Source organism: Cyrtonyx montezumae, unplaced genomic scaffold, assembly GCF_038088225.1.
Source record: "Cyrtonyx montezumae isolate F1298 unplaced genomic scaffold, pur_monq_1.0 scaffold_8, whole genome shotgun sequence".
Classification (NCBI taxonomy): domain Eukaryota; kingdom Metazoa; phylum Chordata; class Aves; order Galliformes; family Odontophoridae; genus Cyrtonyx; species Cyrtonyx montezumae.
In genome coordinates, this window is record NW_027072089.1 from 92,940,896 (window position 1) to 92,955,035 (window position 14,140).

The following is a 14,140-nucleotide window of genomic DNA, read 5'->3' on the forward strand; positions in this document are numbered from 1 at the left end:
CCCGTGCACTGCTTCATTTGGATCACCTGCTGCATTAGCATCCCAAAAACAGGCTGTTACGTGCTGTGAGCTAGCACTGGGGTCAGCTGAGGTTTTGCACATTTTGAATGTTTTTACTTCGTTATGCAGGTTAGGGATAGAAGCTTCATGTTAGAAGATGCAGGCAGGACTAGAATGCAGTTACTGCAGTATTGCCTTCTTAGCACTGAGCTGTTAGGGTGAGGCAAGAACTGTTCTGCCCTTTAGAACCACAGTCCTACTTTAGAGAAATTAATTATCAATGTTGCTGTTATGTTAGTAGTGTTATATTATTAATATATTATACATATATATATTTATAATGTTTAGCGTCCTGCAGGCTGCAGAATCTGGCTCCCGTATTGTGGAGCTGTCAGTCATATATCAAATTACCTAGGACAAAAGGGTATAAATAATATTCTCACCTATTGCTGATTTCCACTCTTGCAAACTGAAGACCTGCCTGTCCTCTGTAGTCTGTTTGTGCATGTTTGCTGAACAGGAGATGTACTAAAATATGCTAAAAAGCATATAGCAAAAATAAAGTGCCAAGTAACACATTTTGACAATAAAACATGCTTTCTGTCTGGCTACCCATGCTCCACAGGAGCATGTAGTGCTAGCTGCAGTTCCCAGGGCTCACTGAGGGCGCTGACAGGGTCAGCAAGCAGAGACGCCAGGGCTTGTGATGCTTCAGTGACACAGGATGATTTTGTACTAACTAAACTGTTTATCGCCCAATTTCAGTGTTCTACTTTTAATCAGGCACTCTTTGCATTCTTTTTGTCGAGGAAATGACAATTTAATCTTGTATGACAAGCCCAAGAATTAGAAACTTAGTTGTCCTTTTGAGTACCACAAGGAGACCCATATATACTTCAGAGAGCCAATTCAGTATATACTGTATATAATATAATACATATATATATGTGTGTGTGTGTTTATATGTTCTGTGAGGTGTGGAAGCTGCTTTAAAGGAGTACACAGCACATTTGGAGGAGGGTTTTGCATCCCAACAGTTTACAGTCTTGCTCAGTATGCGATCACCTACAGTATTTCTGAGGGCAGCAGGGCACAAAACTCTGTCCAGCAAATGTAAGCCTGCTTTCCTTATTTGTCTTTCATGGGCGCAAAAACAGTCCGGAGACTCCCAGGGAGATGCCTTGTGCAGGTTGAATGTCACTCGTTCATATGATGAATAGTGAGGAAGCACTTTAAGTGGTGACTTGGAATGCATGAGATGATAATACACTTTTGTAATAATAACCACAGAGACCTAAAGGCATTCCTCTACTGAAATACGAGAAAAAATGTTTCTAGTGCTCTGAGAGATGCACATATTCATCTGCTGCTATTGTAATCCTCTTACTTCTAAGTTTTTGTGTAGTGATGATAATGAATTTTTTTCCATGAAGATGTGGCCTTCCAGTTCTGTGTTGCAGAATGTGATTACTTGGAGACAAGTTTGTATCTAAAAAGAAGCTTAAAAGTGAAAACAAAGGAGTCAGGCTTTAAGGCAGAATTTTTGAAAGCATCAGTATTGCCATCACAACTTCCAGCAGTGTCATCTTTACCATGGTCACTGACCTAGGTCAGCGCAGATTTTGCACCATGGGAGTTTTTGTTCTTTAAGTGCAGAGTGTGTTCTACATTGCTGATAGGAAGCCAGATTTTGCGATTATACATTTAAACATTAAATAAGAAAAGGCAACTTTGCATGCTTCAAGACATATATGATTAGGTGTGTTAGCAAGAGCAGATAAGAATTGTACTTGCTGTTGATGAGCATCCCCACAGGTCTGTGTAAGACTGCTTCCTCCCAAGAAAGCAAGCTTGGTCCTTGTAATTCCAGAAAGCAGGAATTTTGCTATGCTCCAGTCACATAATGTGAAATGCAGTTACTTGGGACATGGAATTCCCCTGCCACTGTCAGCTTCAACATGCAGAGGAAAGAGCAATATCCTGGAATCACACTGAATTTACTGTTGGACCCACATTCTTTTTCCTGGGTTGTGTTAGTAGCATGTTTTCTGGAATAGGCACATGTTTTCAGAGCTTATTCCCCCAGGGATAAACTGCAATGCCATTTATTGGGAGAGTCATATAGGAGAAACTTTCCACAGACTTCTTTGAGACTTTTAGTGGAAAATAATTTTGGCAGAGCTCTGGAAGTACTCAGTAACTTCTGCTTTAAAATCCAAAAACTAAAATACAAAATCCTTCTATCAGAGACAGCCTTGTAAAAGGAAATGTAGTGACAGCAGAGATGTGTCCCATAGCTGGGTAATGTACTCAAATTACAAGTAAGATCTTCCCATGGGTTTTCTCAGCTCCTGTACACAAACCTTTTCGGAGATTTTAAACTGAATGAAAATGTAACGCATCTACCAGCTGCTGTTTTATGTCCATTCTAAGCCCGTCTTTCTTTCTTTACTTTTATCACTGTTGTTTTTAAGACCTCATTCTGTTTTGCTTAATAGTGTCCTTCAAAGTATTTCAGCCTTGTGCAACTCAGTGGAGTCAAAGTGAAACAGCTTTTCAAGGTGCCCTTATGCAGCATCGATACTAATGTTGGAATTACTTGGGAAAACTTTGTGCTCTCATTACTTCAGGATGTTCATTTTGTAAAGGCATAGTAGGCCTGGAAACAGTACTTCTCAGTGGCAAGTCTCCCATCCTTGCTTCAGTAATACTTAAAGAGGGAATTCTGAGAAATCTGTTCTGATTTCTGATGTCCACCTCCCACTGGTGTGAAGCATAATTTGCATGCAGATCTGCTATTCCTGCTGTGTAAAATCTCCTGAATGCTTTGTTATTTTGGGTTTTGTAATGAAAACCTTTATTTCTAATTTTGGAAAGAAGATTGTTTTACTTTTTTTTTGGGGGGGGAAGAGTTGTCAGTGTAGCACCATGTTCCCACACTGAGCACTACAAAATACTTTATTACCTAGTCTGTGAAAAAAATATCTTGATTTGTTCAAGATGGATATTGTTTCCAAGCTTGTTTAGGGGTGAATACCAGGGCAAGTGAGAAAGAGTATTTCTCATGAGAACTTCTTGAGAAAGAAAACTTCTTGAGAGCATTTGGACAAAAAGCACACATGTAATGAATTGCGGTGAGACAGTTCCCACTGATTTCAATGTGAGCACCATTTCCCTCCTGCTTTCTACAGAAGCTGACATGAGCAGGAAGCAAATGGACCTGATTTGCCTCTCTCTTACACTTATGTAAGTCAGGGATGACACAGGCACCCCTCATTACTGCAAAGGAGCACCAGGTTTAATTAGGCTGAACCTGAGCTGGAGCAGGCTGTAGTGTGGGAGGTGACCTCTGAGGCTCCTGCTCTGTTTTCCTGTTTCCACCTCTTCGCTTGCAGCTTCTTCCTCACTGTTTTCATCCCACTCACTTAAATAACTTTGAAATCAGTTCACTGTTTGTAAAAATACATTTCTTTCTGCTTCTGGTTTATACTGGGGATCCCATCTGCATCCCTGGAGGACAAAGCTGCTCTGTTCTTGGAGCTAGTAGAATCTCATCGCTTGCAGTGAGGTGGTTCAATGCTCCTCCAGTTCTCTCATGAAGTGATAGATGCTAATGGAAGACTGGCAAAAGCATCAAAGGCAGCCAAACAAACCTATGGTTTTAAATGCTTGCTAGGTGTCATTTAGCCAAGATAAGGTGGCTCTGGTTTTAGTGAGGCTTATCAGAAGTTACTTAATGCAGTGAGCAGCTGTGCAATGGAATTGGAGAGCTGACTGTGTGACATGCCTGTTTGCTTAAAAGATGAGTGACTCTTTTGCAATTTTGGAAACTTTCTGGGATGTAGTGGCCAAAAACAGATATGTTAGGAGTTTTCATTGTGTCATGGAAAAATAAGTGTGATTTATTTCTTTCCACAGTTGTTCGTAAGCATGCCTTGCGTAGTTGTTTTTTTTCTCTGATCTTTTTATCACTCAGTCCCTGGATGCTTAAAGGGTCGAGCTTGCAAATACTTCAAGCAGTGGATCGTAAGAAAAAAAAAGAAAAAAAAAGCCTTGACTTTTTTTTTTCCTTGTTTTTGCTTACCCCAACAGTTCTCCCTTTCTTTGAATTGCCACACGAAAGATAGGCTGAAGAAAAATGTATCACCTCCCCATGGTGTGCCAAAATGTGATTCGAGTTGTTCTGCTGAAGAACAACTTTTTTCTACCTAGAAAAAAAGCACAGGGGGTGAGGAGGTGCTGGGTCCATTCATCTATCCGCACTGCTGGAGAATCTGCACTACAGGAAGGTCCTACTCCCCACACAGCAGCTCCCCTCCTTTTCCTCTGGATCATCTAAAAAAAAAGTGAAGTCCATTCAGAAAGCTTCAGCCATCCAAGTATCTGAGTGCAGTCTTTCCCAAAGCAAATGAGGCAGGAGTGGTAGAGCAGATGGGAACAGAATTCAATCAGGCTTACAGCGAGATTTCATGTCTCTACACGTGTTTTGCTGCAGTAGTAGAAAGTTTTGGTTTTTTTCCCCTGAAGACATCTCTGGCAAAGATAAGTGTAGTGCAACTGACTTCCATCACTAACTCAATGTTATAACTTACATTGTAGCTAGTGTAATTACTTTCCATATAAAAGGGGCATTTATTCCCTTTTCATTTAACTGATAGAGCAGTTTCTTTCTGACAACTTTTCCATCATGGGATATATGTCTGCATGATAATGTTAACTGTATGGAGTATTTGTAGTAGCTTTTTTGTGTTTGAGTATGTATTTGGAGTAGCTTTTCTGTGATTGAGAAAGGTACATGGATTTTTGCCTACCCGGCAGTCTGGAATTGATCTAGGGAGACACAAAATCAGTATTGTTCCTGGAACTGTGGGGACAGAGGAGCTGCAGAATCAAATTTAGCAGCTGCATTCATCCTCATAATGATTGTAAACCACTCACATCTAAACAGATTGTGAGTAAATTTGAATTAATAATTTCACCTTAAAAAAAAATTGTTACAGGATGATGTTTTCGTCTCTGACAAATCTACACTTTTAATTCTTTTTGGCAAAGAAACTAATTTATTTAACCCATTCGTTAATGTTTCTTCCATTAGTGTTTTCAAAGTCAAAAAGTAAGCAAGGTACCCTCAAAAGTCTGCCACAATAGCAGTTGTTTGATAGGCCTTTGTGCAGTCCATTATACATGTGGGCCTCAAAATACTTTATGTAGGAGCCGTGCTGTTTCCTTTATAGCAAGAGTAAAAGAAGCATGGGGAACTGGGAGGGCTGTCTTGATAAGGTAAAAAAAAAAAATAAAGCCTGTGTCTGTGCCCTGTTCTGTAACGTATTCAAACAAAAGATTAACTCCATCATCTCATCTTCTGTGACCTTGGCAGTTGTGCATTATGAACGTACAAGTCTGAGAACATTAGCAGAGGTTTATCTAATATAGCATTATATTTATGCAGTTCAGATTGCAGAGTTTCTGCAATCACCACTGAGCCAACTGCACAGTTCATTTGCTGAAAAGGGTGAAGGAGCTCAAGGAAGGCTGGCTCTGAGCTCACGTTGTAGGGCAGAGGCTCACTGTACAAGAGATGGAGAAGGAACTTTTCAGAGTGTGAACAGCCTGTAATGTATTGTACTGTGCGTTTCAAGTGCATTTTAAAATGTTAAAACTTGTTTACGTTTCTTCACAGAACTGAAATCTGGCATTAAATGTGGCTGACTTTCTGTATTGCTAAATAAGGCCAAGTCTAACAGCAGTGCACTTGCTGTAACATGCAACATTTATAGTTGCAATGACCAAATTGGATGTTTTTTCTTCCCCGACTGTTGAAGATAAATTGGTCTCTGCCTTCAAAACTTACCCAAGTGCTGTTAAATCACTTTGTGGCTCTTTAGCTTTCAAAAGCTTTCAAAACATAGTTTTAGTTCTCCTTCTTCCAGAAAAAAAAAAAAAAAAGAAAAAGAAAAAAGAGTGGTATGTCTTTTTACCTCATTTATTGAATTTCATGCAGCTAAATTAAGTGAAATAAGAACTTGACTCAGGTCCCACTGATTTCAGTAGAGTCTCTCCATTGACTTTTAGTCAAGGTTTAAATGAAGATCAGTGATCTGGAGCTCATTTACATTTAATTTGCTCTTCAACTATTGCTTTTAAACTTTAATATTATTGGAGTTTTTTCAAACCCATGCATGCATGCATTAACTTGCTTGCCTGTCAACATACGCAAATATCCAAATTTCCTAATGCGAGTGTTAACTGTAATGTTCATTTCCATGAATAGAACCTTTTAAATTTATCAGCTTTTCTTATTTTTCTTAGTTATTTGACAGGCCCTGTTTGCTCTGTTACTACGGATAACAACAGTACCTTTATTGTTTAAAGCAGCAGATAGTGTTTATCTTGGTCCTGTCTTGTTTTAGCCTCACTCAAGAAAACAATCTCATTCATAAGGGAGATGTCATCTCCTGGGAATTTTGTCAGTATAACTCCCTTTCTGTAGCTTTCCTTCTTGAATCTGTGTGAGGCTGAAATTTGTAAAGTTACCAGCTTCAGAGCAAGCACCATGCAGTGATAGAGCGATGCAGGCCCAGAGGCTGCATTCACCACCCACTGTGATTGCTGGCAGCATTTACCATGACTTTGGTGAGCAGGGTTGTGGTGGAAGTGGATGTAGTTACCATGAAGGGTGGGCATGCATGGCTCAAGGTAGTGAATAAAACCTGCATGGTTTCCCTTGTGCTCCTATACTGCAGTCTCTAGATATTATATAAGTAGGTATGCATTTATAGAATCAGATGTAATGGGTTTATCTTACTGTTTTTGAGTTTGTATATGAGTGCTTATTTTGAACCAAAGGCTCAAGGGATTCAGAAGTACATATGTAAAGGCTAAAACTTGTTACAACAAAAGTTGTATATAACATAAATCAAGAAAAACACTCACTTTCTTTTCATTGGAAAGTACAAATGGACAAATGCAATTGCAGAATCTTAAGAAACTCTACATGGTAAAATGTTCACAGAGACATCTCATGTTTTAGATTTTGTTTACCATGCTTTAACTCATTTTGGGACTGTTTTAAACAATTCAGTTCTGATGTAGCTAGTCCCTGTTCTCACATTTTCATGGGCACATTTTATTGGTGCTCTGTATATGTTGCCAAAACAAAGTGCGTTTTCTCAGATGTCAAGGCACAAGCTCATGTATCTGTTGTCATCTTCTTATTTTCTGAAATATCCTGATGTAGATCTCAAAATGCCGCACCCCTGCCACATATATCTCTCAGGATTAGAGGCTCAGTGAACTGTGTTGTAGGCTTTTTGGCCTCTTGGTTCTGGTCTCTAAGCAAACTTATTGGAACAGACAACTGGAGAGCGGTGGGGCTATTAACGAGAAGCTGTGCAACCTGATTTGCCTATCTGTTCAGAAAGCACTGGGAGGACCCAGGGCCCCTTCCTTGGATTCACTCTAGGGCTGTTTTGCAGTACTGAATGAACATACTGTCATAGTATGTGAGTTTCACACATCATAAAGAAATTTGATGTGTGAACAGTGCTTCCTATTGGATGACCTGCTGGAAATACATGCACCTGCTATTACCAAATGCGCCACCAGCTCTGCCTTTTTCCCTTGGTTTTCTTCAAGTTGTTTCTAAAAGTTCATCTTTCTTTGCAGTGCTTGGTGTTGCTTTGCCATACAGTATGCTGCTTAAGACATGTTTCAGCTTGAAGAGTATTGTATCTTCAAGCATGCACATTCAATTGCTCCGTTCTAAGTTGGGAGCTGTAAGCTCATCACTGAGCTCTGCCACATTCACACAGAGAAACTTCTGTGTGGGATCTTTACATCCAAGGTTGACTTTAAATTATGTGTTAAGTGTGGCTTTGAGTTTCTCATAAGAGGGTTAGGGGATGAATAGGGGAGTTGTGTGTTTTTGCTCTACTAGATTTAATCACTGGTGTGTATAAAAATAATAAAATATCATTTCTGCATATGTGTTTGCACAGTAGTTGATATATATGAAGTTTCCTATTATTGTATGTTCCTCACTGTTAAAGCAGTAGCTCATTGTTGAGTTTGTTGATGATTGCACTTGCAGTAAACCAAAAACCATGCACAAGCCACGTCCTAGATGAACAGCACAGCTCATCAGACTGGTGAACCCACCTTGGAGAAGGATTGAAGCCAGGTTGGGCATTCCCAGTGCTACAGGATGGTGCTCTGCTAGGACAGGAGAGCCTTCTTGTACAGAGGCTTCTGCTCTCAGCACACCAGGGCACAGCAAGAGATGACTGCTGACTGCAAGTCGCTTCTTGCTTGGTATTTTCCTGCTGATGTATCCAGTGACTGTGGTTTCGTTATGCATCAAGCCATGCTCTGTTCACCCCTAAGTCTTTCTCAGGAAGACTGCATCCTAGGTCCCCATTTTCAATCTAGCCATGTCCTACAGTCTGATGTGAGACATTGCCTTTGGCTATATTTCAGATAAATGTCATTCAGAGTGGTTATTTGCCTAAATTATACAAATCAGCCTGTGCAGGTTACCTGCCTCTCATTATTATTTAGAATCCCAGCATTTGTGACATCTGCAAACATAATCAACAATGATTTCCTACAGAACACTGACAAAGCTATCTGAAGAAAACTGGTTTAAAACCACGTACCTTTCAGGATCTCACTAGAAACACCTCCTCTGAAAAAATAAACAAACAAAAATACTATTATTCGCATTTTGAAATTGATGTGTTTATAAAAAATCTTAGTTTTGTGCTCTGTCCCTCCTACAATGGTGTTCTAAGGCATTTGGAGGTAAAGTTTAAGCCCTGGACTAGCCACTATGTCCTTCTTATTGCTTCATCTGTGTCAGTGAGAGAATTGAATCACACATCCCAGTCTCCCTGAAGCCAGTGCAATGATTGATTTTGGAACATTAAGGAATATACACACTGAATTAAATAATAACAAACAGAAGAAGAAAAATATTGCTAAATAATATTGAAGGGAAAAAAATCATCGGTAATTCATAAGGCAGAATCTCTTATTGTTAGAAATGCTAGTTATGCTAGAAATGCTCTTTTTTGGAGTGGTCTTTATTGAAGAGCAGGGTAGTTTTTCTATCATTACCTATTCATTCAGATGGAGACAAAAACAGTCAGGTCATCCAGCTTTCAAGCTGCCTCTGCTTCTTCAATTTAGGATGTAACTTTTGCCATCAAAGGGCAGATCTCCACTCCTAACCGGAGTAGGGGAAACTTTAAATTAGATTTAGCTAGAAAAGTTACTTTCATCAAGTAAAGAGAAATAAGAAACCATATGGAAAAATTTTCTTTTAGAGCATATTCTTTTTCTTCACTGTGGCACTGGTTTTGTGTCACTTTTGCAATTAGTTTCCACCTACGTATTTTTAAGAGCATTTGTCTTTTTTTTTTCCAGTGTGTCTAAAATCTGAATTAATCTTGGTAGTTGCATTACTCTAAACCACACTTTTTGAGTAGAGACTTAAAACAACCATGTGTCTGTTTTTCATGATGTTTCAAAGTACCACATTTGAGTATGTGCAAAAATGATTATGATCTTTGGTGACATTTCCAGTGCCCACGTGCTGCTGACATTAAGCTGGTCTTTTTAGCTGTTGTATACATTTGCAACCACTGTTCTCAAGGGAAAACATCTGCCAGCATCTGAGCACTCCTCGCTTGTTTTCTAGCTTTTCCTTTCCTTCTTGCAACTTTTCAAAGCACATTACTGCAGCTTTTTGTGTCATGTAGAACTTTTTACACTCATGAAATTCTTACTCAGTATGCAAAATACACTCAAAACTCAGTAATACAGAAAATTCTCCACATTTCTCTCTAAAGTTGAGGAATATGTGAAGTATTACTATTTAAACAATCACATATAACAAAATGTCACTTTCTTTCTTGAATCTCTGACATTTTGTCCCTGATTTCTTTACAGAAAACACTTTATAGTCCTTTCACAAATGGTTATTCATCATGACAAATGATGATGTCTGCTCTCATTCCGCCTCATAATCTTAAATGTTGTGATCTTGATCATCTAGCAGTGCTAGCTCTGCACATCCCAGGTTTCCACAGCTGCCTGGGTGGCCTTTGTGGATCTGTTCAGTAGCTGTAAAAGAGAGCTTTTAGGTTGGTAAAAAAAATAAATAAATAAATCTAACATGCAGGACCTGTCTAGATTTATGCCTGAATGCACAAGGCGATCCTCATTTAATTAAAAGGGGCCAATAGAATGGCTTGAGTTGGAAGGGACCTCAAAGATCATCAAGTTCTAACAGGTGAGAAGGTAAGTGGAAGCCCTTGTAATGGGCAAATACACCAAACACAAAACCATTCCTATCTGTGGTTGCCCATACACATGCATGTTGATCAGTATTTCTTACAAAATGTTTCCAGTTCATTTCAAATGTTTTCTTCTCCATACTCTGGTTGACATGGATTAGTATTGGGCATTAGTGATGTTAGAAGGCCAAGAGTCATTTTCCTCCCTGGCCTCTGGAAGCAGCTCTGCATCTGGAACAAGAGCCCTGCAAGGTACTGCTCTTCCAAGAAATGCCAGAATGAATAAAAATGAACTTGCAAGTGAGTGAGAAGAGAGGACTTATTTAAATATTCTGGCAGATTAAGCAAAATATTTCTTTTCTGCAGGTTTTGCATTATCTGGAAAACATGCGGAAAAAAAGTACGTGCATTTATTATGCCAAGTAGAATAGAGTTATCAGTGATGTTTTAAGCATGGAAATGGACTTGTATGTCTCTGAAATTACCTTATTTAATTATTATTTCAGTGTGTGTGTCAGAGCAGCAGGAGGGTAATACAGGCAAAACACGAACAGAAGCAGCTGATGATTTGGAGATTGGTGGTTTCAAAGCATTCTCCAGGGTTTTGTCAAGTGTGGGACAAATATGCGTGACAGGATTGACGCTTCAGTAATGAGAGATTTTCTGGGAAGAAGATGAAAACAAATTTCACTTGTACTTGGTCAATCACTGTAGGGACCAGCTTATTTAATGTGACTTTGAATCTAGGAGAATATAGTCACATAGCATTGCAGAGGGGTGGGTGAGTTCTGTGCTCCTAAAATTGCTTGTGGAAAAATGTAATTTAGGAAATACTTTCATTTCACCCTAGTTGTTTGCACAGCAGTAGAATCAGCAGAAACCAGTGACATTCCCAATAGTCTTGAAAGATGAAGAATTGGGCTTTCAGAGATTGCATCACCTGGAAGCACTACTTCACATCTCAGTTTGAGGGGGGGAGCAAGCATTATTTTTAGGCCATCTGTTGAGGTAATACTGTAAATGACTCAACACTGACACTATGGCATTTAAAAAGCCCAGTACATGTACTAAGAACAACATCTCATAGAAATGGAGTTCCTCTCTGGTGCCCCACACTGCTGCCCTCCAGGGTGAGGCTGCAGGCATTTAGCCTTGCTCCCGCCCAGCACAGCTGCCCACCTCTCTGCAACCAGCAATTCCACACTGGCTGTATTTTTATTACAGTAACTCAGCAGATTAGAGCAAAACTTTCCTCTTTTAGAGATCATCCCATACTCTGATTTTCAGATCTGAATCTCAGCTTTTCTACTGCCTGGGAACAGTCTCACCCCAAATTTTGGTCAGGAGACTTCTCATTTTTTTCTTCATTCTCACTTTTATTTAAAACATGCTGGAGCCATGCCTAATGTGCACACTGGGGACTTATGTGGAGTATACTACCACATTACTCAGCAGTACCGTGGAAGAATCCATTCCCTTCGCTGACTCCTCGAACTGAGTAGTTCGTTCTGTCACCCATTGAAACAAAAGTATACAATTAATGTAGTTGGCATCAAAATCTGTAGAGGGTAAATAGATCATGCTTGACAGAGGTTAAAGCATAATATAATTCCTCCATCCACTCATGCATACATGCCCCACTTTAAGCTCTGCCAAGACAGGCCAGTACTACATTGTCTGTGCTAGACTGCTTCTATTGCTTGTATGACTAGGGCAGATGCTTGGCATAGGTTAGGCAAAATGACCTGCTATTATTACCTGAAACGTGCAATCTCAGTCTGCATTGCCTATTTCTGTTGATTCTGATCTGCAATTTGTTGTGTTTTTTTTTCCCTCTGGCCAGAATAATAAGTATTATGCCAGTATTATATCCAGATAATTACAGCACGTATCTTTTCATAACATGGTTTTCATAAGCAGAGAAATTGCAGGAATAGTATTATTCATCATGCATAAGCAGGTCATTCTCTTTTCTTTCAAAACCTTTTATTTGGAAAATTATGCAGCACCTTAACCTGAGTTCAGTAACAGTACTCCATGGTTTAGGTTCTTATGTTTGGTTTGATTTTATTTAGCGTATACTTAGTATATACTACTTATGTACTACTAGTATATGCTTAGTATATACTACTTATGACCCTGGTTCTCATTTGGTAGATATTACTGTAACTAAGTTAACTTTTACATGTACTTAGGTTTTTTGCAACAAAGAAAGGTTTGACCTCATATGTATTTGAGCAAAGAAAAAATTACAAGGAGAGCTTCTGTAGGGTGGTCAGAATGCTGCTGGCCACATACTGTTAAAATAATAACAGAAGCAACCTGTTCACTTTTGCTCCCCATATCTTAAATAGTGTTTGTTGTATATCTTCTGTTTACTGCATAGAGGACACACGCCTGATGTAGGGGGATGTATTTTGCATATTTTGGTTTAAGACACCTTTGGTAAAAAGCCATAAAAGCTGTCTGTCCTCATAGAACAGGGGAAGATAGCAAGTCCTATTGACCTGAAGCCTCTTCAGATCTTGTTATGTCTAGTTTTATTTCTATGACTACACAGACTGGCAAGATCCTTCTGCTGGCTATGTACTTCTGCCCTCTCCCTCTCCTTGTAAGAGCTGTTTCCAATGCAGAAGTGCATAGAATGCCATGGTGACCCAAACTGACAAGCTTTCTTTAGCTAAAAATACCCTCCATCCACTTACTTATTTATTGTTCTGCGTTATTCGGAGCTTGGATCAACTCTTTGGCATGATTCAGTGAGCAGTCCCATGAAAGAGGGAGAAGCGTGTGAGGAACCATTCCCTCAGCCTGCTGCATCAGTCCAGAGCTAGAAAGCAGTGAAAAAGTCTGTGTTTGCTGGGTCAGCTGAGCCAAGTTCAGAGTTCTAGCTCTTCTGTGGTTCCAAGGGAATTGATCTGCAGGCATGCTGTTTCTCTTGGCTCATTTTGGTGACCTAATTGTCTCTGGTCCCACAGCTGCATAGGGCTGATGGTAGGCATGGGCCTATAAGACAAGGCTGCAGAGGGCTGCTCTTTCTACCCATTCTTCCATTCAAGCTGTAGTGTAAAAACTGCAACTTCTGAATAGAGCCTGTCTTGAGCTTTTTTTTCTTCCCTAATCTCTGCTTTTACCTTAGCTGGACAATAACATTGCTTAAAATTCCAGAAGTCTGGAAGGACTCCTAACAGCATATGCCTTCTTCGCTCTTATCCTCAATAGCAATGTATTTCCTCATGCAGACCAATATGTGACAATTTTTCTAACTTTATACACTCAAAACATGATCATGCCAATGAATCAGACCTTTCCTGTGTCTCTGGCTAATAATCTGTGATCCTTATATGCAGAAGAACTCAAATGCAGATTTTAAACATGAACATGTTTAAGCAGTTAACTTTGAAACTGAAGCTTAGGAAATTCTCATTTGTTACAGAAATTTGAGGCACATATAAATAAAGTCATTTTCTGCTCATGTAGGTGGTGTAATCGCAGTCCATATTAAGCTGTTCCCATGTACAGCTGCCATTTTGATCACAAATACCATAATGCTTATGTAGATGTATCATACTGGTGTTTCTCAAACTTATGGCTCTGAGAAGGCATTATTTCTTGAGATCAGGCCTGACATCATTATCATAATGATGACATGAAGGCCTTCTTTTGATCCCACCCAAGAGCCAAACTATGTTGAAGTTCTTTACCTGATAGGTATTTTGAAGTCTTTCATAGCATCTCTTTATGCATTATTCTCCCTTCCTCTGTACTGCAACAACATAAAGAATAAATGTTAGTTAAATGAATCCAGAGTTTCTGGGGCTTGGTTCTTTATAATGCTGGTACAT

At 39.4% G+C, this 14,140-nt stretch overlaps 1 protein-coding gene across 2 annotated transcripts in view; it reads left to right on the forward strand.

Moving 5' to 3' along the window:
* EGFR (epidermal growth factor receptor) overlaps window positions 1-14,140 on the forward strand; it is a 145,426-nt gene that overhangs the window by 91,071 nt on the left and 40,215 nt on the right. The gene's annotated exons all lie outside the window — the stretch shown is intronic.